Source organism: Dendrobates tinctorius, unplaced genomic scaffold (genome assembly GCF_039654945.1).
Source record: "Dendrobates tinctorius isolate UK_male_01 unplaced genomic scaffold, ASM3965494v1 ptg000226l, whole genome shotgun sequence".
Classification (NCBI taxonomy): Eukaryota; Metazoa; Chordata; class Amphibia; order Anura; family Dendrobatidae; genus Dendrobates; species Dendrobates tinctorius.
Genome location: NW_027361893.1, coordinates 2,827,823 through 2,850,324, shown reverse-complemented (window position 1 = coordinate 2,850,324; position 22,502 = coordinate 2,827,823). Strand labels below are relative to the sequence as shown.

Here is a 22,502-nt window from a genome sequence, read left to right as displayed (position 1 = left end):
CCCGCAGAGCCGCACTCCACATAGAGAATAATGGAGCCTCCAGCACCGACTTCCACCCACACTCCACATAGAGAATAATGGAGCCTCCGGCACCGACCTCCACCCGCACTCCTCATAGAGAATAATGGAGCCTCCAGCACCGACCTCCACCCGCAGAGCCGCACTCCACATAGAGAATAATGGAGCCTCCAGCACCGACCTCCACCTGCAGAGCCGCACTCCACATAGAGAATAATGGAGCCTCCAGCACCGACCTCCACCCGCAGAGCCGCACTCCACATAGAGAATAATGGAGCCTCCAGCACCGACCTCCACCCGCAGAGCCGCACTCCACATAGAGAATAATGGAGCCTCCGGCACCGACCTCCACCCGCAGAGCCGCACTCCACATAGAGAATAATGGAGCCTCCGGCACCGACCTCCACCCGCAGAGCCGCACTCCATATAGAGAATAATGGAGCCTCCAGCACCGACCTCCACCCGCAGAGCCGCACTCCACATAGAGAATAATGGAGCCTCCAGCACCGACCTCCACCCGCACTCCACATAGAGAATAATGGAGCCTCCGGCACCGACCTCCACCCGCAGAGCCACACTCCACATAGAGAATAATGGAGCCTCCAGCACCGACCTCCACCCGCAGAGCCGCACTCCACATAGAGAATAATGGAGCCTCCAGCACCGACCTCCACCCGCAGAGCCGCACTCCACATAGAGAATAATGGAGCCTCCAGCACCGACCTCCACCCGCAGAGCCGCACTCCACATAGAGAATAATGGAGCCTCCAGCACCGACCTCCACCCGCAGAGCCGCACTCCACATAGAGAATAATGGAGCCTCCAGCACCGACCTCCACCCGCAGAGCCGCACTCCATATAGAGAATAATGGAGCCTCCAGCACCGACCTCCACCCGCAGAGCCGCACTCCACATAGAGAATAATGGAGCCTCCAGCACCGACCTCCACCCGCAGAGCCGCACTCCACATAGAGAATAATGGAGCCTCCAGCACCGACCTCCACCCACACTCCACATAGAGAATAATGGAGCCTCCGGCACCGACCTCCACCCGCACTCCTCATAGAGAATAATGGAGCCTCCAGCACCGACCTCCACCCGCAGAGCCGCACTCCACATAGAGAATAATGGAGCCTCCAGCACCGACCTCCACCCGCAGAGCCGCACTCCACATAGAGAATAATGGATCCTCCAGCACCGACCTCCACCCACAGAGCCGCACTCCACATAGAGAATAATGGAGCCTCCAGCACCGACCTCCACCCGCAGAGCCGCACTCCACATAGAGAATAATGGAGCCTCCGGCACCGACCTCCACCCACACTCCACATAGAGAATAATGGAGCCTCCAGCACCGACCTCCACCCGCACTCCTCATAGAGAATAATGGAGCCTCCAGCACCGACCTCCACCCGCAGAGCCGCACTCCACATAGAGAATAATGGAGCCTCCAGCACCGACCTCCACCCGCAGAGCCGCACTCCACATAGAGAATAATGGAGCCTCCAGCACCGACCTCCACCCGCAGAGCCGCACTCCACATAGAGAATAATGGAGCCTCCGGCACCGACCTCCACCCACACTCCACATAGAGAATAATGGAGCCTCCAGCACCGACCTCCACCCGCACTCCTCATAGAGAATAATGGAGCCTCCAGCACCGACCTCCACCCGCAGAGCCACACTCCACATAGAGAATAATGGAGCCTCCAGCACCGACCTCCACCCACAGAGCCGCACTCCATATAGAGAATAATGGAGCCTCCAGCACCGACCTCCACCCGCAGAGCCGCACTCCACATAGAGAATAATGGAGCCTCCAGCACCGACCTCCACCCACAGAGCCGCACTCCACATAGAGAATAATGGAGCCTCCAGCACCGACCTCCACCCGCAGAGCCGCACTCCACATAGAGAATAATGGAGCCTCCAGCACCGACCTCCACCCGCAGAGCCGCACTCCACATAGAGAATAACGGAGCCTCCGGCACCGACCTCCACCCGCAGAGCCGCACTCCACATAGAGAATAACGGAGCCTCCAGCACCGACCTCCACCCGCAGAGCCGCACTCCACATAGAGAATAATGGAGCCTCCAGCACCGACCTCCACCCACACTCCACATAGAGAATAATGGAGCCTCCAGCACCGACCTCCACCCACAGAGCCGCACTCCACATAGAGAATAATGGAGCCTCCAGCACCGACCTCCACCCGCAGAGCCACACTCCACATAGAGAATAATGGAGCCTCCAGCACCGACCTCCACCCGCAGAGCCGCACTCCACATAGAGAATAATGGAGCCTCCAGCACCGACCTCCACCCACAGAGCCGCACTCCACATAGAGAATAATGGAGCCTCCGGCACCGACCTCCACCCGCACTCCACATAGAGAATAATGGAGCCTCCAGCACCGACCTCCACCCGCACTCCACATAGAGAATAATGGAGCCTCCAGCACCGACCTCCACCCGCAGAGCCACACTCCACATAGAGAATAATGGAGCCTCCAGCACCGACCTCCACCTGCAGAGCCGCACTCCACATAGAGAATAATGGAGCCTCCAGCACTGACCTCCACCCGCAGAGCCGCACTCCACATAGAGAATAATGGAGCCTCCAGCACCGACCTCCACCCGCACTCCACATAGAGAATAATGGAGCCTCCAGCACCGACCTCCACCCGCAGAGCCACACTCCACATAGAGAATAATGGAGCCTCCAGCACCGACCTCCACCCGCAGAGCCGCACTCCACATAGAGAATAATGCAGCCTCCAGCACCGACCTCCACCCGCAGAGCCGCACTCCACATAGAGAATAATGGAGCCTCCAGCACCGACCTCCACCCGCACTCCACATAGAGAATAATGGAGCCTCCAGCACCGACCTCCACCCGCAGAGCCGCACTCCACATAGAGAATAATGGAGCCTCCAGCACTTACCTCCACCCGCAGAGCCACACTCCACATAGAGAATAATGGAGCCTCCATCACTGACCTCCACCCGCAGAGCCACACTCCACATAGAGAATAATGGAGCCTCCATCACTGACCTCCACCCGCAGAGCCACACTCCACATAGAGAATAATGGCACCTCCAGCACCGACCTCCACCCGCAGAGCCACACTCCACATAGAGAATAATGGAGCCTCCGGCACCGACCTCCACCCGCAGAGCCGCACTCCAGATAGAGAATAATGGAGCCTCCATCACTGACCTCCACCCGCAGAGCCACACTCCACATAGAGAATAATGGAGCCTCCCGCACTTACCTCCACCCGCAGAGCCACACTCCACATAGAGAATAATGGAGCCTCCAGCACCGACCTCCACCCGCAGAGCCACACTCCACATAGAGAATAATGGGGCCTCCTGCACCGACCTCCACCCGCAGAGCCGCACTCCACATAGAGAATAATGGAGCCTCCAGCACCAACCTCCACCCGCAGAGCCGCACTCCACAGAGAATAATGGAGCCTCCAGCACCGACCTCCACCCGCAGAGCCGCACTCCACATAGAGAATAATGGAGCCTCCAGCACCGACCTCCATCCGCACTCCACATAGAGAATAATGGAGCCTCCAGCACCTACCTCCACCCGCAGAGCCGCACTCCACATAGAGAATAATGGAGCCTCCGGCACCAACCTCCATCCGCAGAGCCGCACTCCACATAAAGAATAATGGAGCCTCCAGCACCGACCTCCACCCGCAGAGCCACACTCCACATAAAGAATAATGGAGCCTCCAGCACTGACCTCCACCCGCAGAGCCACACTCCACATAGAGAATAATGGAACCTCCAGCACCGACCTCCACCCACAGAGCCTCACTCCACATAGAGAATAATGGAGCCTCCAGCACCGACCTCCACCCGCAGAGCCACACTCCACATACAGAATAATGGAGCCTCCAGCACCGACCTCCACCCGCAGAGCCGCACTCCACATAGAGAATAATGGAGCCTCCAGCACTGACCTCCACCCGCAGAGCGGCACTCCACATAGAGAATAATGGAGCCTCCGGCACCGACCTCCACCCACACTCCACATAGAGAATAATGGAGCCTCCAGCACCGACCTCCACCCGCACTCCTCATAGAGAATAATGGAGCCTCCAGCACCGACCTCCACCCGCAGAGCCGCACTCCACATAGAGAATAATGGAGCCTCCAGCACCGACCTCCACCCGCAGAGCCGCACTCCACATAGAGAATAATGGAGCCTCCGGCACCGACCTCCACCCACACTCCACATAGAGAATAATGGAGCCTCCAGCACCGACCTCCACCCGCACTCCTCATAGAGAATAATGGAGCCTCCAGCACCGACCTCCACCCGCAGAGCCACACTCCACATAGAGAATAATGGAGCCTCCAGCACCGACCTCCACCCACAGAGCCGCACTCCATATAGAGAATAATGGAGCCTCCAGCACCGACCTCCACCCGCAGAGCCGCACTCCACATAGAGAATAATGGAGCCTCCAGCACCGACCTCCACCCACAGAGCCGCACTCCACATAGAGAATAATGGAGCCTCCAGCACCGACCTCCACCCGCAGAGCCGCACTCCACATAGAGAATAATGGAGCCTCCAGCACCGACCTCCACCCGCAGAGCCGCACTCCACATAGAGAATAACGGAGCCTCCGGCACCGACCTCCACCCGCAGAGCCGCACTCCACATAGAGAATAACGGAGCCTCCAGCACCGACCTCCACCCGCAGAGCCGCACTCCACATAGAGAATAATGGAGCCTCCAGCACCGACCTCCACCCACACTCCACATAGAGAATAATGGAGCCTCCAGCACCGACCTCCACCCACAGAGCCGCACTCCACATAGAGAATAATGGAGCCTCCAGCACCGACCTCCACCCGCAGAGCCGCACTCCACATAGAGAATAATGGAGCCTCCAGCACCGACCTCCACCCGCACTCCACATAGAGAATAATGGAGCCTCCAGCACCGACCTCCACCCACAGAGCCGCACTCCACATAGAGAATAATGGAGCCTCCAGCACCGACCTCCACCCGCAGAGCCGCACTCCACATAGAGAATAATGGAGCCTCCAGCACCGACCTCCACCTGCAGAGCCGCACTCCATATAGAGAATAATGGAGCCTCCAGCACCGACCTCCACCCGCAGAGCCACACTCCACATAGAGAATAATGGAGCCTCCAGCACCGACCTCCACCCGCAGAGCCGCACTCCACATAGAGAATAATGGAGCCTCCGGCACCGACCTCCACCCGCAGAGCCGCACTCCACATAGAGAATAATGGAGCCTCCGGCACCGACCTCCACCCGCACTCCACATAGAGAATAATGGAGCCTCCAGCACCGACCTCCACCCGCACTCCACATAGAGAATAATGGAGCCTCCAGCACCGACCTCCACCCGCAGAGCCACACTCCACATAGAGAATAATGGAGCCTCCAGCACCGACCTCCACCCGCAGAGCCGCACTCCACATAGAGAATAATGGAGCCTCCAGCACTGACCTCCACCCGCAGAGCCGCACTCCACATAGAGAATAATGGAGCCTCCAGCACCGACCTCCACCCGCACTCCACATAGAGAATAATGGAGCCTCCAGCACCGACCTCCACCCGCAGAGCCACACTCCACATAGAGAATAATGGAGCCTCCAGCACCGACCTCCACCCGCAGAGCCGCACTCCACATAGAGAATAATGCAGCCTCCAGCACCGACCTCCACCCGCAGAGCCGCACTCCACATAGAGAATAATGGAGCCTCCAGCACCGACCTCCACCCGCACTCCACATAGAGAATAATGGAGCCTCCAGCACCGACCTCCACCCGCAGAGCCGCACTCCACATAGAGAATAATGGAGCCTCCAGCACTTACCTCCACCCGCAGAGCCACACTCCACATAGAGAATAATGGAGCCTCCATCACTGACCTCCACCCGCAGAGCCACACTCCACATAGAGAATAATGGAGCCTCCATCACTGACCTCCACCCGCAGAGCCACACTCCACATAGAGAATAATGGCACCTCCAGCACCGACCTCCACCCGCAGAGCCACACTCCACATAGAGAATAATGGAGCCTCCGGCACCGACCTCCACCCGCAGAGCCGCACTCCAGATAGAGAATAATGGAGCCTCCATCACTGACCTCCACCCGCAGAGCCACACTCCACATAGAGAATAATGGAGCCTCCCGCACTTACCTCCACCCGCAGAGCCACACTCCACATAGAGAATAATGGAGCCTCCAGCACCGACCTCCACCCGCAGAGCCACACTCCACATAGAGAATAATGGGGCCTCCTGCACCGACCTCCACCCGCAGAGCCGCACTCCACATAGAGAATAATGGAGCCTCCAGCACCAACCTCCACCCGCAGAGCCGCACTCCACAGAGAATAATGGAGCCTCCAGCACCGACCTCCACCCGCAGAGCCGCACTCCACATAGAGAATAATGGAGCCTCCAGCACCGACCTCCATCCGCACTCCACATAGAGAATAATGGAGCCTCCAGCACCTACCTCCACCCGCAGAGCCGCACTCCACATAGAGAATAATGGAGCCTCCGGCACCAACCTCCATCCGCAGAGCCGCACTCCACATAAAGAATAATGGAGCCTCCAGCACCGACCTCCACCCGCAGAGCCACACTCCACATAAAGAATAATGGAGCCTCCAGCACTGACCTCCACCCGCAGAGCCACACTCCACATAGAGAATAATGGAGCCTCCAGCACCGACCTCCACCCACAGAGCCTCACTCCACATAGAGAATAATGGAGCCTCCAGCACCGACCTCCACCCGCAGAGCCACACTCCACATACAGAATAATGGAGCCTCCAGCACCGACCTCCACCCGCAGAGCCGCACTCCACATAGAGAATAATGGAGCCTCCAGCACTGACCTCCACCCGCAGAGCCGCACTCCACATAGAGAATAATGGAGCCTCCGGCACCGACCTCCACCCACACTCCACATAGAGAATAATGGAGCCTCCAGCACCGACCTCCACCCGCACTCCTCAGAGAATAATGGAGCCTCCAGCACCGACCTCCACCCGCAGAGCCGCACTCCACATAGAGAATAATGGAGCCTCCAGCACCGACCTCCACCCGCAGAGCCGCACTCCACATAGAGAATAATGGAGCCTCCAGCACCGACCTCCACCCGCAGAGCCGCACTCCACATAGAGAATAATGGAGCCTCCAGCACCGACCTCCACCCGCAGAGCCGCACTCCACATAGAGAATAATGGAGCCTCCAGCACCGACCTCCACCCGCAGAGCCGCACTCCACATAGAGAATAATGGAGCCTCCGGCACCGACCTCCACCCGCAGAGCCGCACTCCACATAGAGAATAATGGAGCCTCCAGCACCGACCTCCACCCGCAGAGCCGCACTCCATATAGAGAATAATGGAGCCTCCAGCACCGACCTCCACCCGCACTCCACATAGAGAATAATGGAGCCTCCGGCACCGACCTCCACCCGCAGAGCCACACTCCACATAGAGAATAATGGAGCCTCCAGCACCGACCTCCACCCGCAGAGCCGCACTCCATATAGAGAATAATGGAGCCTCCAGCACCGACCTCCACCCGCAGAGCCGCACTCCACATAGAGAATAATGGAGCCTCCAGCACCGACCTCCACCCGCAGAGCCGCACTCCACATAGAGAATAATGGAGCCTCCGGCACCGACCTCCACCCGCACTCCACATAGAGAATAATGGAGCCTCCAGCACCGACCTCCACCCGCACTCCACATAGAGAATAATGGAGCCTCCAGCACCGACCTCCACCCGCACTCCACATAGAGAATAATGGAGCCTCCAGCACCGACCTCCACCCGCAGAGCCACACTCCACATAGAGAATAATGGAGCCTCCAGCACCGACCTCCACCCGCAGAGCCGCACTCCACATAGAGAATAATGGAGCCTCCAGCACTGACCTCCACCCGCAGAGCCGCACTCCACATAGAGAATAATGGAGCCTCCAGCACCGACCTCCACCCGCACTCCACATAGAGAATAATGGAGCCTCCAGCACCGACCTCCACCCGCAGAGCCACACTCCACATAGAGAATAATGGAGCCTCCAGCACCGACCTCCACCCGCAGAGCCGCACTCCACATAGAGAATAATGGAGCCTCCAGCACCGACCTCCACCCGCAGAGCCACACTCCACATAGAGAATAATGGGGCCTCCTGCACCGACCTCCACCCGCAGAGCCGCACTCCACATAGAGAATAATGGAGCCTCCAGCACCAACCTCCACCCGCAGAGCCGCACTCCACATAGAGAATAATGGAGCCTCCAGCACCGACCTCCACCCGCAGAGCCGCACTCCACATAGAGAATAATGGAGCCTCCAGCACCGACCTCCATCTGCACTCCACATAGAGAATAATGGAGCCTCCAGCACCTACCTCCACCCGCAGAGCCGCACTCCACATAGAGAATAATGGAGCCTCCGGCACCAACCTCCATCCGCAGAGCCGCACTCCACATAAAGAATAATGGAGCCTCCAGCACCGACCTCCACCCGCAGAGCCACACTCCACATAAAGAATAATGGAGCCTCCAGCACTGACCTCCACCCGCAGAGCCACACTCCACATAGAGAATAATGGAGCCTCCAGCACCGACCTCCACCCACAGAGCCTCACTCCACATAGAGAATAATGGAGCCTCCAGCACCGACCTCCACCCGCAGAGCCACACTCCACATACAGAATAATGGAGCCTCCAGCACCGACCTCCACCCGCAGAGCCACACTCCACATAGAGAATAATGGAGCCTCCGGCACCGACCTCCACCCACACTCCACATAGAGAATAATGGAGCCTCCAGCACCGACCTCCACCCGCACTCCTCATAGAGAATAATGGAGCCTCCAGCACCGACCTCCACCCGCAGAGCCGCACTCCACATAGAGAATAATGGAGCCTCCAGCACCGACCTCCACCCGCAGAGCCGCACTCCACATAGAGAATAATGGAGCCTCCAGCACCGACCTCCACCCGCAGAGCCGCACTCCACATAGAGAATAATGGAGCCTCCAGCACCGACCTCCACCCGCAGAGCCGCACTCCACATAGAGAATAATGGAGCCTCCAGCACCGACCTCCACCCGCAGAGCCGCACTCCACATAGAGAATAATGGAGCCTCCGGCACCGACCTCCACCCGCAGAGCCGCACTCCATATAGAGAATAATGGAGCCTCCAGCACCGACCTCCACCCGCAGAGCCGCACTCCACATAGAGAATAATGGAGCCTCCAGCACCGACCTCCACCCGCAGAGCCACACTCCACATAGAGAATAATGGATCCTCCAGCACCGACCTCCACCCACAGAGCCGCACTCCACATAGAGAATAATGGAGCCTCCAGCACCGACCTCCACCTGCAGAGCCGCACTCCATATAGAGAATAATGGAGCCTCCAGCACCGACCTCCACCCGCAGAGCCACACTCCACATAGAGAATAATGGAGCCTCCAGCACCGACCTCCACCCGCAGAGCCGCACTCCACATAGAGAATAATGGAGCCTCCAGCACCGACCTCCACCCGCAGAGCCGCACTCCACATAGAGAATAATGGAGCCTCCGGCACCGACCTCCACCCACACTCCACATAGAGAATAATGGAGCCTCCAGCACCGACCTCCACCCGCACTCCTCATAGAGAATAATGGTACTCTTGTATTTAATTTAAAAATCCAAAAGGATTCACGATTTAATAATTTTCTCCTGAAATCACCTCCCCTAGTAGATCTATAGACTTTCTCTATTGCTATAATTTTGAGACTATCAGTTTTACCTCCATGAACAGTTTTACAATGATAAGAAACTGCTGAAATATTATAATTACTACTAGTAGCTTCTGACAAGTGTTTCCTAATTCTCTTTTTAAGAGGTCCTATTGTACAGCCTACATATTGTAGGTTACAAAAAACGCATTCAATAACATATATTACTCCTTCTGAATTACAATTTATGTGAGACTGAATAGGGTATGATATGCCAGTAACACTAGAAGTGAATCTGCTGGTTTTAACCACATAGTTGCAGACTTTACAGGGATGATGTCCACATTTGGAAAAGCCTTTATATGACAACCAAGTATTATTTTTAGTTCTCCTATTGCTGATAAAAAGACTGGGGGATAAGATATCGCTCAAAGCAGGAGCTTTCCTGGCTATGTATCGTATCTGGGTATTGTCCAGAATTTGACCAAGTTTATTATCATTGTGTAAAATAGGTAAATATTTTTTGACAATGTCCTTTATCTTATTGAATTGTGGACTGTACATGGTAGAAAAACTAACTATAGGACGGTCATGATTATTGCAGGAGGCCCGTGTGCGATTCTTTTTCTTGTTAGCAGTAACTCCAGTGTGTACAAGGCTCAAAGGAGATTCATTCAGCAGGGTGAGTCTATCGATCCTGCTGACAATATTATCAGCTTTCCTTAGCATCCAATTAGCATATCCTCTGTCCTTAAGTCTAGAGAGGGTTTTGTTTGATTCTTTAGCAAATGTTATAGGTGAACTACAATTTCTTTTTAACCTAATTAATTCTCCCACTGGAATGTTTTTAACCACGTGCTTGGGGTGACAAGAATAAGCTTGTAAAATTGAATTTGTATCTGTGGGTTTTCTGAAAGGAAAAACGCAGACCTTTTGGCTGTCAGGGTTCACAGACAAAGTCACATCCAGATAACTGATAGAAAAATCTGACTGTAAATGTAAATGAAAGATTAAAATCATTCATATTAATATAGCTAATGAAATCAGTAATCCCTGAGATGTCTCCCTTCAAGATCAGAATCAGGTCATCTATAAAGCGACCATATAGTTGTATATTTTGTGAAAAGGGATTATTGTTCATAAGATATATTTCTCTTCCCAAACAGCTACTGTAATATTAGCTAAAGCTGGGGAACATTTACCCCCCATACTTACTCCTTGTTTTTGTAAGAAAAAAATTCCATCAAATGAAAAATAATTATGTGAGAGAAGAAAGGAAACTGCATCCACAATGAAGGATTGAATTTCTATCACATATGTGCTGTATTTGTCCAAAAAGAATGTGAGACTAGAGATAATCACATTGTGTGGTATGGACGGGTATAAACCCACCACATCACAAGTAATCCATGAATATTCTGGTGACCAATGATAATCATCCAAGGCAGAGATTAACATTTTGGTGTCTCTGATATATCCTGGAAGATCAATGACCAAAGGTTGTAGGTAATGATCAACCCACTCTGCCAATTTCTCTGAAAAAGACCCTATCCCCGAAATTATAGTTCTAAAGTGGGGGGGGAACAAATCCTTGTGGATTTTAGGAAACGCATGATAAATGGGAATCACAGGGTTCTTGATATTAACATAATCATAAATTTTCTGTGTTATGGCCCCTGTGACTAAACCATCGTTTAATAATTTTGACAAATCACACTGAAATTTAGACGTGGGATCACTAGAAATCTTGGAATAGGTAGCAGAATCATTCAAAATGCGCAGATTTTCTGAATAATACAGACCAGCATTAAGCACGACTACTCCACCCCCTTTATCTGCCTGTCTCACCAGAATGTCAGCATTATCTTTTAACTCTTTCATAGCTGCTCTCTCTTGTGCTGTTAAATTGTCATATGTCATTTCTGTTATTTTATCAAGCTCCACTAAATCTTTCTCTATTAGTTCTTGGAATATATCTAGAATAGCAGGTCTGGACTGAACTGGATAAAACCCTGGATTGGGCATTTTAAAGAGATCATTTAAAGTCCTATTTTTTGGTAAGGAATGTGATTGTAAGTCTCTAAGAGTGGAATAGCCTATAAGATCTTTAAAAGAAAAATTTCCATAGGGAAAAATTAACTCAGGAATATTTGTAGATCCAGACAGTGACAAGGTCTCTGAAGAGGTGGACTGGTGGTCAAAATGACATTTCAAAGTTAAATTTCTGGCAAACTTATTCACATCTAGAAGAGTCTGATAAATATCAAATTTGTTGACTGGACTAAATCCCAAGCCTTTGCTCAAGAGAGTCATATGAGCTTCTGATAGGATATAGCTTGAAAGATTTATTACAGGGCATGTTGATATCTCCTCCTGTTTCTGAAGTGGTAGTTTCTTTTTATGTTTCCTCCCCGCTCTTCTCCGTCGTTTTTTGATCTCCTTACGATAATTCCATCACTACGGATATCCTCAGAATGATTAGTGTTGAAGGAAGCATCCAAGAACTCTTCTGACGTATTCAGATTAGAACTGGAAGACACTGTTGAATCATGAGTGAAGCTGACCCTGCGATCTCTATGGTGAAAGCCTGAAAAACCATGCTGATATCGTTTTTTACCTTCTTGAAAAGGACGGCTTTTCTTCCAGGAATAGACCTGGTTCAATTCAAAGTCGCGTTTGTCTCTTGTGAATTTACTGCGTTTTATATCTGCAATATATTCTTCCAGTTTGGAAAGATTTTTTTCCATTCTTGAATTAAATTTGTCAAAGTCTTTCACATTATTGTGTTTGTTCAGAGAAGTCTGCATCTTAGTGATCTCTTCTTTAACACAAGTCATCTCCAGTTCCTCATATTTAATAATCAACTCCATTAATTTGAAAGAACTTTGTGTAAGGATCTGCTCCCACTCTATCTGAAGGTGTCTGAGTAGATGAAGGTAGGTCTTTTATTCAGTCTCAATCCCCTAGGGATAAGTTTTTTCGTCAGATAAGATTTTAGAGAGGTCATGTCCCACCATAATCTGGTTTCCTTATTTTTCCGATTTTCCAGTTTATTAAAAAGGTTTTCTAAAGACTCTACCTGCGAGACCCCACTGCTCACATTAGTAACATCATCTGTAGAGTCAAAAATGGCTGCAAAGATATGCTGCCTATTTCTGTCCAAATCCATGTCCATAGAATTAGTGTTTACAAGCGTCCACAACAATTATAGAGTAAGGGAGCAGGACTAGATCATAAATATAATTATAGAAGGATAGGGAAAATGAAGGGAGGTCAGCTCACCAGTCAATAATACTTGGTTGTCATATAAAGGCTTTTCCAAATGTGGACATCATCCCTGTAAAGTCTGCAACTATGTGGTTAAAACCAGCAGATTCACTTCTAGTGTTACTGGCATATCATACCCTATTCAGTCTCACATAAATTGTAATTCAGAAGGAGTAATATATGTTATTGAATGCGTTTTTTGTAACCTACAATATGTAGGCTGCACAATAGGACCTCTCAAAAAGAGAATTAGGAAACACTTGTCAGAAGCTACTAGTAGTAATTATAATATTTCAGCAGTTTCTTATCATTGTAAAACTGTTCATGGAGGTAAAACTGATAGCCTCAAAATTATAGCAATAGAGAAAGTCTATAGATCTACTAGGGGAGGTGATTTCAGGAGAAAATTATTAAATCGTGAATCCTTTTGGATTTTTAAATTAAATACAAGAGTACCATTAGGTCTGAACAAACGACTTGATTTAATATTGCAATTAGATTGATATTTTCTTCTGTATATTTATATTCTACTTAGTCCTATTCTATTCTGGTTATTCTGATAATTTTTGTGATTGTTATTATATTCTTATGATATCTTTTTATTAGTTTTTTTTTTTTTTTTTTTTTTTTTTTTTCCTGTTTTTCCGACTAGTTTTTGTTTCAGCTCCACATTAGGCTGAGTGTTTGCAAGAGTTAACTGGTAGGGATACTCCCTATTTTCATTAATTCTTTTGTCCAACACCTGTGATTTACTAGTTTTTGTACTATTTGTAGTCGTCAGTATTGGTCTAGTGTGAACCATGAGTAAGACCCTCTAGGTCGAAACGCGTTGGTTGGAGACCACCAGAGACCCCATCTGCCTGTATGTCCTTATCCACACTTTTTTCTGTTCGATTTTAAGAATTTACAATAAATGATGTATTTTTAACTGAAGTCCAGCGCTGGAGATTCCATCCTTTATTTTACATAGAGAATAATGGAGCCTCCAGCACCGACCTCCACCCGCACTCCACATAGAGAATAATGGAGCCTCCAGCACCGACCTCCACCCGCAGAGCCACACTCCACATAGAGAATAATGGAGCCTCCAGCACCGACCTCCACCCGCAGAGCCGCACTCCACATAGAGAATAATGGAGCCTCCGGCACCGACCTCCACCCGCAGAGCCGCACTCCACATAGAGAATAATGGAGCCTCCGGCACCGACCTCCACCCGCAGAGCCGCACTCCACATAGAGAATAATGGAGCCTCCAGCACTGACCTCCACCCGCAGAGCCGCACTCCACATAGAGAATAATGGAGCCTCCAGCACCGACCTCCACCCGCAGAGCCGCACTCCACATAGAGAATAATGGAGCCTCCAGCACCGACCTCCACCCGCAGAGCCGCACTCCACATAGAGAATAATGGAGCCTCCAGCACTGACCTCCACCCGCAGAGCCGCACTCCACATAGATAATAATGGAGCCTCCAGCACCGACCTCCACCTGCAGAGCCGCACTCCACATAGAGAATAATGGAGCCTCCAGCACTGACCTCCACCCGCAGAGCCGCACTCCACATAGAGAATAATGGAGCCTCCAGCACCGACCTCCACCCACACTCCACATAGAGAATAATGGAGCCTCCAGCACCGACCTCCACCCGCAGAGCCGCACTCCACATAGAGAATAATGGAGCCTCCAGCACCGACCTCCACCCGCAGAGCCGCACTCCACATAGAGAATAATGGAGCCTCCAGCACCGACCTCCACCCGCAGAGCCACACTCCACATAGAGAATAATGGAGCCTCCAGCACCGACCTCCACCCGCAGAGCCGCACTCCACATAGAGAATAATGCAGCCTCCAGCACCGACCTCCACCCGCAGAGCCGCACTCCACATAGAGAATAATGGAGCCTCCAGCACCGACCTCCACCCGCACTCCACATAGAGAATAATGGAGCCTCCAGCACCGACCTCCACCCGCAGAGCCGCACTCCACATAGAGAATAATGGAGCCTCCAGCACCGACCTCCACCCGCAGAGCCACACTCCACATAGAGAATAATGGAGCCTCCATCACTGACCTCCACCCGCAGAGCCACACTCCACATAGAGAATAATGGCACCTCCAGCACCGATCTCCACCCGCAGAGCCACACTCCACATAGAGAATAATGGAGCCTCCGGCACCGACCTCCACCCGCAGAGCCGCACTCCAGATAGAGAATAATGGAGCCTCCAGCACCGACCTCCACCCGCAGAGCCGCACTCCACATAGAGAATAATGGAGCCTCCCGCACTTACCTCCACCCGCAGAGCCACACTCCACATAGAGAATAATGGAGCCTCCAGCACCGACCTCCACCCGCAGAGCCGCACTCCATATAGAGAATAAAGGAGCCTCCAGCACCGACCTCCACCCGCAGAGCCGCACTCCACATAGAGAATAATGGAGCCTCCAGCACCGACCTCCACCCGCAGAGCCGCACTCCACATAGAGAATAATGGAGCCTCCAGCACCGACCTCCACCCGCAGAGCCGCACTCCACATAGAGAATAACGGAGCCTCCAGCACCTACCTCCACCCGCAGAGCCGCCCTCCACATAGAGAATAATGGGGCCTCCGGCACCGACCTCCACCCGCAGAGCCGCACTCCATATAGAGAATAACGGAGCCTCCAGCACCGACCTCCACCCGCAGAGCCGCACTTCACATAGAGAATAATGGAGCCTCCAGCACCGACCTCCACCCACACTCCACATAGAGAATAATGGAGCCTCCAGCACCGACCTCCACCCACAGAGCCGCACTCCACATACAGAATAATGGAGCCTCCGGCACTGACCTCCACCCACAGAGCCGCACTCCACATAGAGAATAATGGAGCCTCCGGCACCGACCTCCACATAGAGAATAATGGAGCCTCCAGCACCGACCTCCACCCGCAGAGCCGCACTCCACATAGAGAATAATGGATCCTCCAGCACCGACCTCCACCCACAGAGCCGCACTCCACATAGAGAATAATGGAGCCTCCAGCACCGACCTCCACCCGCAGAGCCGCACTCCACATAGAGAATAATGGAGCCTCCCGCACCGACCTCCACCTGCAGAGCCGCACTCCATATAGAGAATAATGGAGCCTCCAGCACCGACCTCCACCCGCAGAGCCACACTCCACATAGAGAATAATGGAGCCTCCAGCACCGACCTCCACCCGCAGAGCCGCACTCCACAGAGAATAATGGAGCCTCCAGCACAGACCTCCACCCGCAGAGCCGCACTCCACATAGAGAATAATGGAGCCTCCGGCACCGACCTCCACCCGCAGAGCCGCACTCCACATAGAGAATAATGGAGCCTCCGGCACCGACCTCCACCCGCAGAGCCGCACTCCACATAGAGAATAATGGAGCCTCCAGCACTTACCTCCACCCACAGAGCCGCACTCCACATAGAGAATAATGGAGCCTCCAGCACCGACCTCCACCCGCAGAGCCGCACTCCACATAGAGAATAATGGAGCCTCCAGCACCGACCTCCACCCGCAGAGCCGCACTCCACATAGAGAATAATGGAGCCTCCGGCACCGACCTCCACCCGCAGAGCCACACTCCACATAGAGAATAATGGAGCCTCCAGCACCGACCTCCACCCGCAGAGCCGCACTCCACATAGAGAATAATGGAGCCTCCAGCACTTACCTCCACCCGCAGAGCCGCACTCCACATAGAGAATAATGGAGCCTCCAGCACCGACCTCCACCCGCAGAGCCGCACTCCACATAGAGAATAATGGAGCCTCCAGCACCGACCTCCACCCACAGAGCCACACTCCACATATATGGCTGCTCAGTGCGCACAGGACCTGTGATGAGGTCACAGGAGGGGAGGAGTCAGGGGTCACATGATCAGGGGCCTCAGTGAGTGGTTTCCCAGACGCTACAAGAAAAACGATCCCCAACTCACATCAGGACTATAAGATCCCGGGTACTTTCAGCTGCATCACATCTAATGGGGTGTACTTAATTATTTATACTAGATGTCCACCTGGTTGTCTGTATGTGGGGGAGATCGGGCAAAAACTGAGCAAGGGTGAATTCTCCTCGCCACACAATAAGTCTAGGTTCACATTTGCGGTTGAGTCCGCAGTGTATCGTCCGCAACCATGAACGCACGCACTCGCCTAAAAATGCGGCGGTTTCTTGCCGCATCATCTTATGCAAGACGTCAAATAAACGCGGCGTTTTTATGCATTTGCATTTTTTAATTGAATCTGTCACCCCTTTTTAGTGATATCATGTAAAGCTATCACCCAATTGTGCGTCCCATAAGGATTCTTTTAGGATCTTTTATTCCCCCCGACTCCGCACCTTTGATGCAAAAATACCTTTGTTATGTTGGCGAAGAGGTATGCAAATTGCCGCAGTCCGGTCCGATGGGCGTGGCTTAGTCGGCTTCTCTCTCCCCCCTCCTCGGCTTGCTGAGCATAATCTTCATCTGTGAATATCAGAGATAACGTTGGCTTGTGCATTCAAAGAGGCCTCTGGCGCCTGCGCAGTATGCTTTGCCCAACTGTGGGCAAAGCATATAAGCGGTACTGTGCATGCGCTGGTATTTTCCAGCACGGTCTATGCCCCGGAAGTCTTCACACTTCCGGGGCATAGACCGCGCTGGAAAATACCGGATCCAAGTACTTTAATTATAAAAAATACTTCTCTATAGTGCTCATGAGAAGGCGTGGTGGTGCTGGAGGAAGCAGGAACCGGTGTGTGTGAGCTGGTGGACGGCCTAGATGTAGCTGGAACCTGCGTGCTTGTGGCGGTCTACGGCTAGGCAGGATCAGGACTCTGGGTGATGGTAGTGGTGGGAATCCGCGCAGGAGCAGGACTAGGCGTGGTGTGGAGTGGCTCTCAGTTGCACTCGGCCTGGTGGAGGCGCTGTAGTGGATTGCGGCAGAACTGGGCATGGTGGTGGCCATACAGGGGTGTGCAGCAGAACTCGGTAGAGCTGTGAATCGGGTAACTGGTGGCACAGTGAGAAATACCGGTGCCAGCGGGTACAACCGAGTCTGCTGTATAGCCTTAACGTATGCAGCATTGCTGGCCTGCATCACATTCAGCTGAAGTTCAGGCGTAAGGTTTTCCGCCATGCCCCATTCAATGGCCGTAAAAAAATGATGTGCTGGCCTCTGTATGTCGGATTCCAGACAGTCAAGTCGCTGGTGGACAGACTGGAAAAGTGTGTCAACATGACTCCTAACACTTTCCAGTCTATCTACCATCGACTTCATGCCATCCTGGAAAACCGAGCTCAAGTGTAGAAACTCGGGCATGACTGTCCTGTCCGAGGCCTTCTGCTGCTGTCGGGAAGACCCATCATTAAAAAAAGAGGCAGAGGAGGCCTGGGACAGGGGAAGACCTGATGGGCCAGCTGCCTGTTCTTCAGCTTGTGATGCCGGCCTACTTGCTGCATCGCTGGTGGATGGCTGGGACTGCTCCGAGGCTATTCGTTGAAGGACCACTCCAGAGGATGAACCAGGTTCCAGGGTGCTGTGCCAGGTGCTGTGAAAAGGAAAGCCAAACATTAGTACCACAAAACAATAAATTGTACAAGCACCATCTCCTGTAGAATAGAAAAAAATCAGATTAGGGAACACAACACAAAAATACTTATGTTCTCTGAGCAAGGACAGGCCTCAGGAAAGCCAGCATACGGTGATGCTTGTACTTCCTGAGCCTTGCTGCACCACCACCACTGCGAGCCTGGTTCTCCTGTCTGAGATCCTTATTGAAGTGATCCTTCATTGAACGCCACCGGGTTCTGACTTTGGTCACTGTGAAGGGGGATAAAAAAAAAAGGGTTAAACAATGCACTTTATGCCGGGATCACCCAACTGTGTGCGAAGCGAGAAACTCGTAGGAGTTTATCGCACCACACACGGTTGTGTGATCCTGGCCTTTACAGGTTCACTGCCGCGTCAGACAACATTGCAATACTTACGAAAGTCCTTCCTGGTACTTGGCGTATCGCTGTCCAGTCATCCATCAGGTCTTTGGCCACCTCATTCCATTGCTGCTGAAGCACCACCATGTCCGAGTGGTCACCAAGCCGGGTGTCCCACAGGGCCACTCTCTCCTCAACGAGGGAGATGAGGATGTCATTAAAAATGTGGTCCTCCTCCCGTTGTGGAACCTAGGAATGAAATAAAAACATTACTGTTGTCAAGATAAAACAAGGAAAATCCCCCCCCCCCAAAAAAAAAGCCAGAAAAACTAGCAACACTCCAAGAAGAAAAAATAAACTTACACACCGTCTGCCCACCGGTCCTTGTACCTCCCTCTGCTGGTCCTGCTCCTGCTGGTCTGGTTCCTGGCCACAAAAGAAAAAACATGACTTTGGCCCAAATGTACAGTGATGCTTACCAACCATAGTTGCAAAGGTACTCACTTCAGAATCCTGTCCTGTCTGCTCAGGGCTAGAGGCCATGCTGAAGAGTGCTGCAAGAAAGAGACAGAACATTACAGACTGCAGGGAGTAAAATTACAAAAGACACACAGACAGGTTGTATACTTACATTGGCCTGCAATTAAAGGCTTGCTGCCTCTGTAATCTTTAGTCTTGCAGTCTCCAGTGTCTTGAGAGTAATAGACAATAACTGCCCAGCCCCTCTTTTTATCTATCTAGGCGTGGGGGGAGGCTAAACATGTTGGGGAGGCAACATGTTGCGTTAGCCGCGCCCCTCCGCAAAACACAAAATGACGCTTGAGTAGTGAATCGCGGCTGAAAGCATACGAACGCATATGCCTGCGTCCACAACGTTATAGATAGGAAAACACGACACATGCGAATGAATGCGGCATAAACGCTGCGGACACAACTGCAAATGTGAATCCTGCCTAAGAGAAAAAAGAATGGATCTACCTGTTTCAAAACATTTTTGTATGCCTGATCACAGCACCATGGACATGAAATTACTGGCATTGAAAGGTAACTTCACCTTTCAGAGAGACAGAAAAGTCTGGGAGTACAAACTCATGACGACCTTTGACGCACTCAGTGCAGGAATGAATGTGTCGCATGGATTTATGTCTTTTTACATCAGTTAAGGAATTTGCTCCTCAGACCTTGTGGGGGCATCACAACACATTACCAGACCCAAATCAGAGGACAATAAAACTTTCAGGCTGTGTGCCCACGATGCGATTTTTAAGCGTTTTTGCCTCGATTTTCGGCGCGAAAACGCTGCGAAAACGTTTAAAAATCTTGTACATGATGCCCCCCATGGATTCCCATGGCATTCCGCACATGCTGTGCTAATGCTGCGCTTTTTTCCGCTGCGGAATCGCATCGCGGAAAAAATCGCAGCATGATCTTTCTTTTGTGCGGAATTGCAAAGAATTGCCGCGATTCCGCACCCATAGGAATGCATGAGAACCGCTTACTTCCCGCATGTGGCTATGCCCACCATGCGGGAAGTTAAGCGTCTCATGTGCGGTTGGTACCCACGGTGTGGAGGAGAGGAGACTGTCCTCCAGGCCCTGGGTACCATACCCCTGTAAAAAAAAGAATAAAAAATAAAATATCGGGGTATATTTACCTTCCGACGTCCCGTGCTGCCATCCCGGGCCACAGCGTTCCCAGTAATGCCTTGCGGCATGGTCCTGTGATGACGTAGTCTCGCGTGACTCTAGCGGTCTCGCGAGATCGCTATAGTAACGCGAGACCAACGTCATCACAGGTCTCGCAAGGCATTACTGGGAACGCTTAGGCCGGGAATGCAGCGCGGGACGCCGGAAGGTAAATATACCCCGATTTTTTATTTTTTTATCATTTTTAACATTCTATCTTTTACTATTGATGCCGCATAGGCGGCCTCAATAGTAAAAAGCTGCTCACACTTGTGAAACACTATGTTTGACGAGTGTGACCAACCTGTCAATCACTTTCCAAGCGATGCTTCAAATCGCTTGGAAAGTGCTTGAGAAAATCGCGGCAAAATCGCGAACAGAATCGCGGTAAAATCGCGCGGGGAAAAAACGTGCGATTTCTGGGAAGGAGTCCGGTTTTTATTGTGCATTTTAAAACGCTACGTGGGCACATAGCCTTACTCCTTATCTATGAACTGGTCTAATATTTATGGCCATAACTGTCTATCACTCCCCCATAATGATATTTCTGGTTCACGTCTCTTGTCTTATCTATTGCATTATTTTTTTCTGTCCTGTGTTGTGCATAAATATGTGATTCTCTGGATTTTGTATTAGTCAATGCCTGATGAAGAGACCTGAGTAGTCTCAAAAGCTTGCAATTTGTTACCATCTTTTCAGTTAGCCATTAAAAGGTATCAACTACTGAGGACTCTCAATTCTAAATATATTAAGCTCAAAGTGTGTATGTATGTGTGTATGTGTGTATGTCCGGGATAGGCATCCGCACCGTCGCTGCTACAGCCACAAAATTTGGCACAGTCACACGTCTGGACCCCGAGAGTGTCCTAAGCTATGTTGTGAGGCGAAACTTTAACCCCGCGTGTTCCAATTCACCAAACAATTTTGCCCCTTTCTACATACTGGGGAAAAAGTGTGTGTGTGTCAAGCCCCGCCCCTCATTATGTCACAATGGTTGCCATGGCGACGCTGATGTCGTCATAGGTTGCAAGCCCCGCCGCTCATTATGATGTCATAATGGTTGACTATGGGATGGAGGATGTGGGATGGGTATATGGGCACGGGACTATGGGATGGAGGATGTGTGATGGGTATATGGGCACGGGACTATGGGATGGAGGATATGTATGATGGGTATATGGGCACGGGACTATGGGATGGAGGATGTGTGATGGGTATATGGGCACGGGACTATGGGATGGAGGATATGTATGATGGGTATATGGGCATGGGACTATGGGATGGAGGATGTGTGATGGGTATATGGGCATGGGACTATGGGATGGAGGATGTGTGATGGGTATATGGGCACTCGACTATGGGATGGAGAATGTGTGATGGGTATATGGGCACGGGACTATGGAATGGCGGATATTTATGATGGGTATATGGGTATATTCAGCTAGTTCTGAATATTTTTCTTGACGCTACATGGAGACTTCTCCTCAGTCAGTGACATTCCCGCCATTATTTCCGCTCACTACTGGCACAATTCCCCCGCGCCGCCTTTTCTACACAGTGTTATGTGTGGAATGTAACGTGTGATTTCTCTGGAGACAAATAGACCCCACACATGAGGGGATTATCACCAGTTACTGGACTGCTACTATATGGCGGCATATGATTGTGCTATCGACTCCATACCTGGAGCGAAAATGCAGAAATCTCCTTTATTTAACCCCTTCCAGAGTCCGGCTGAGGCTCATATTCGGCGTCCACCTCTCCGGTCACCGTGCGTCCGTGCTTGGATCTTAGAGAGAGTAATAAAATCACGGAGCACAATCCCTGT

General features: G+C 51.6%; 2 protein-coding genes across 2 annotated transcripts in view; one reads left to right on the top strand and one right to left on the bottom strand.

Moving 5' to 3' along the window:
* The window catches only part of LOC141059312 (uncharacterized), a 73,230-nt gene extending 56,837 nt beyond the window's left edge, over nt 1–16,393 (bottom strand). The window contains exon 1 of the mRNA XM_073555639.1: nt 16,309–16,393. The gene's annotated coding sequence lies outside the window, so the exon portion shown is untranslated. The remainder of the gene's footprint in view (nt 1–16,308) is intronic.
* Nucleotides 1–22,502, top strand: part of LOC141059299 (uncharacterized) — a 779,988-nt gene that overhangs the window by 225,921 nt on the left and 531,565 nt on the right. The gene's annotated exons all lie outside the window — the stretch shown is intronic.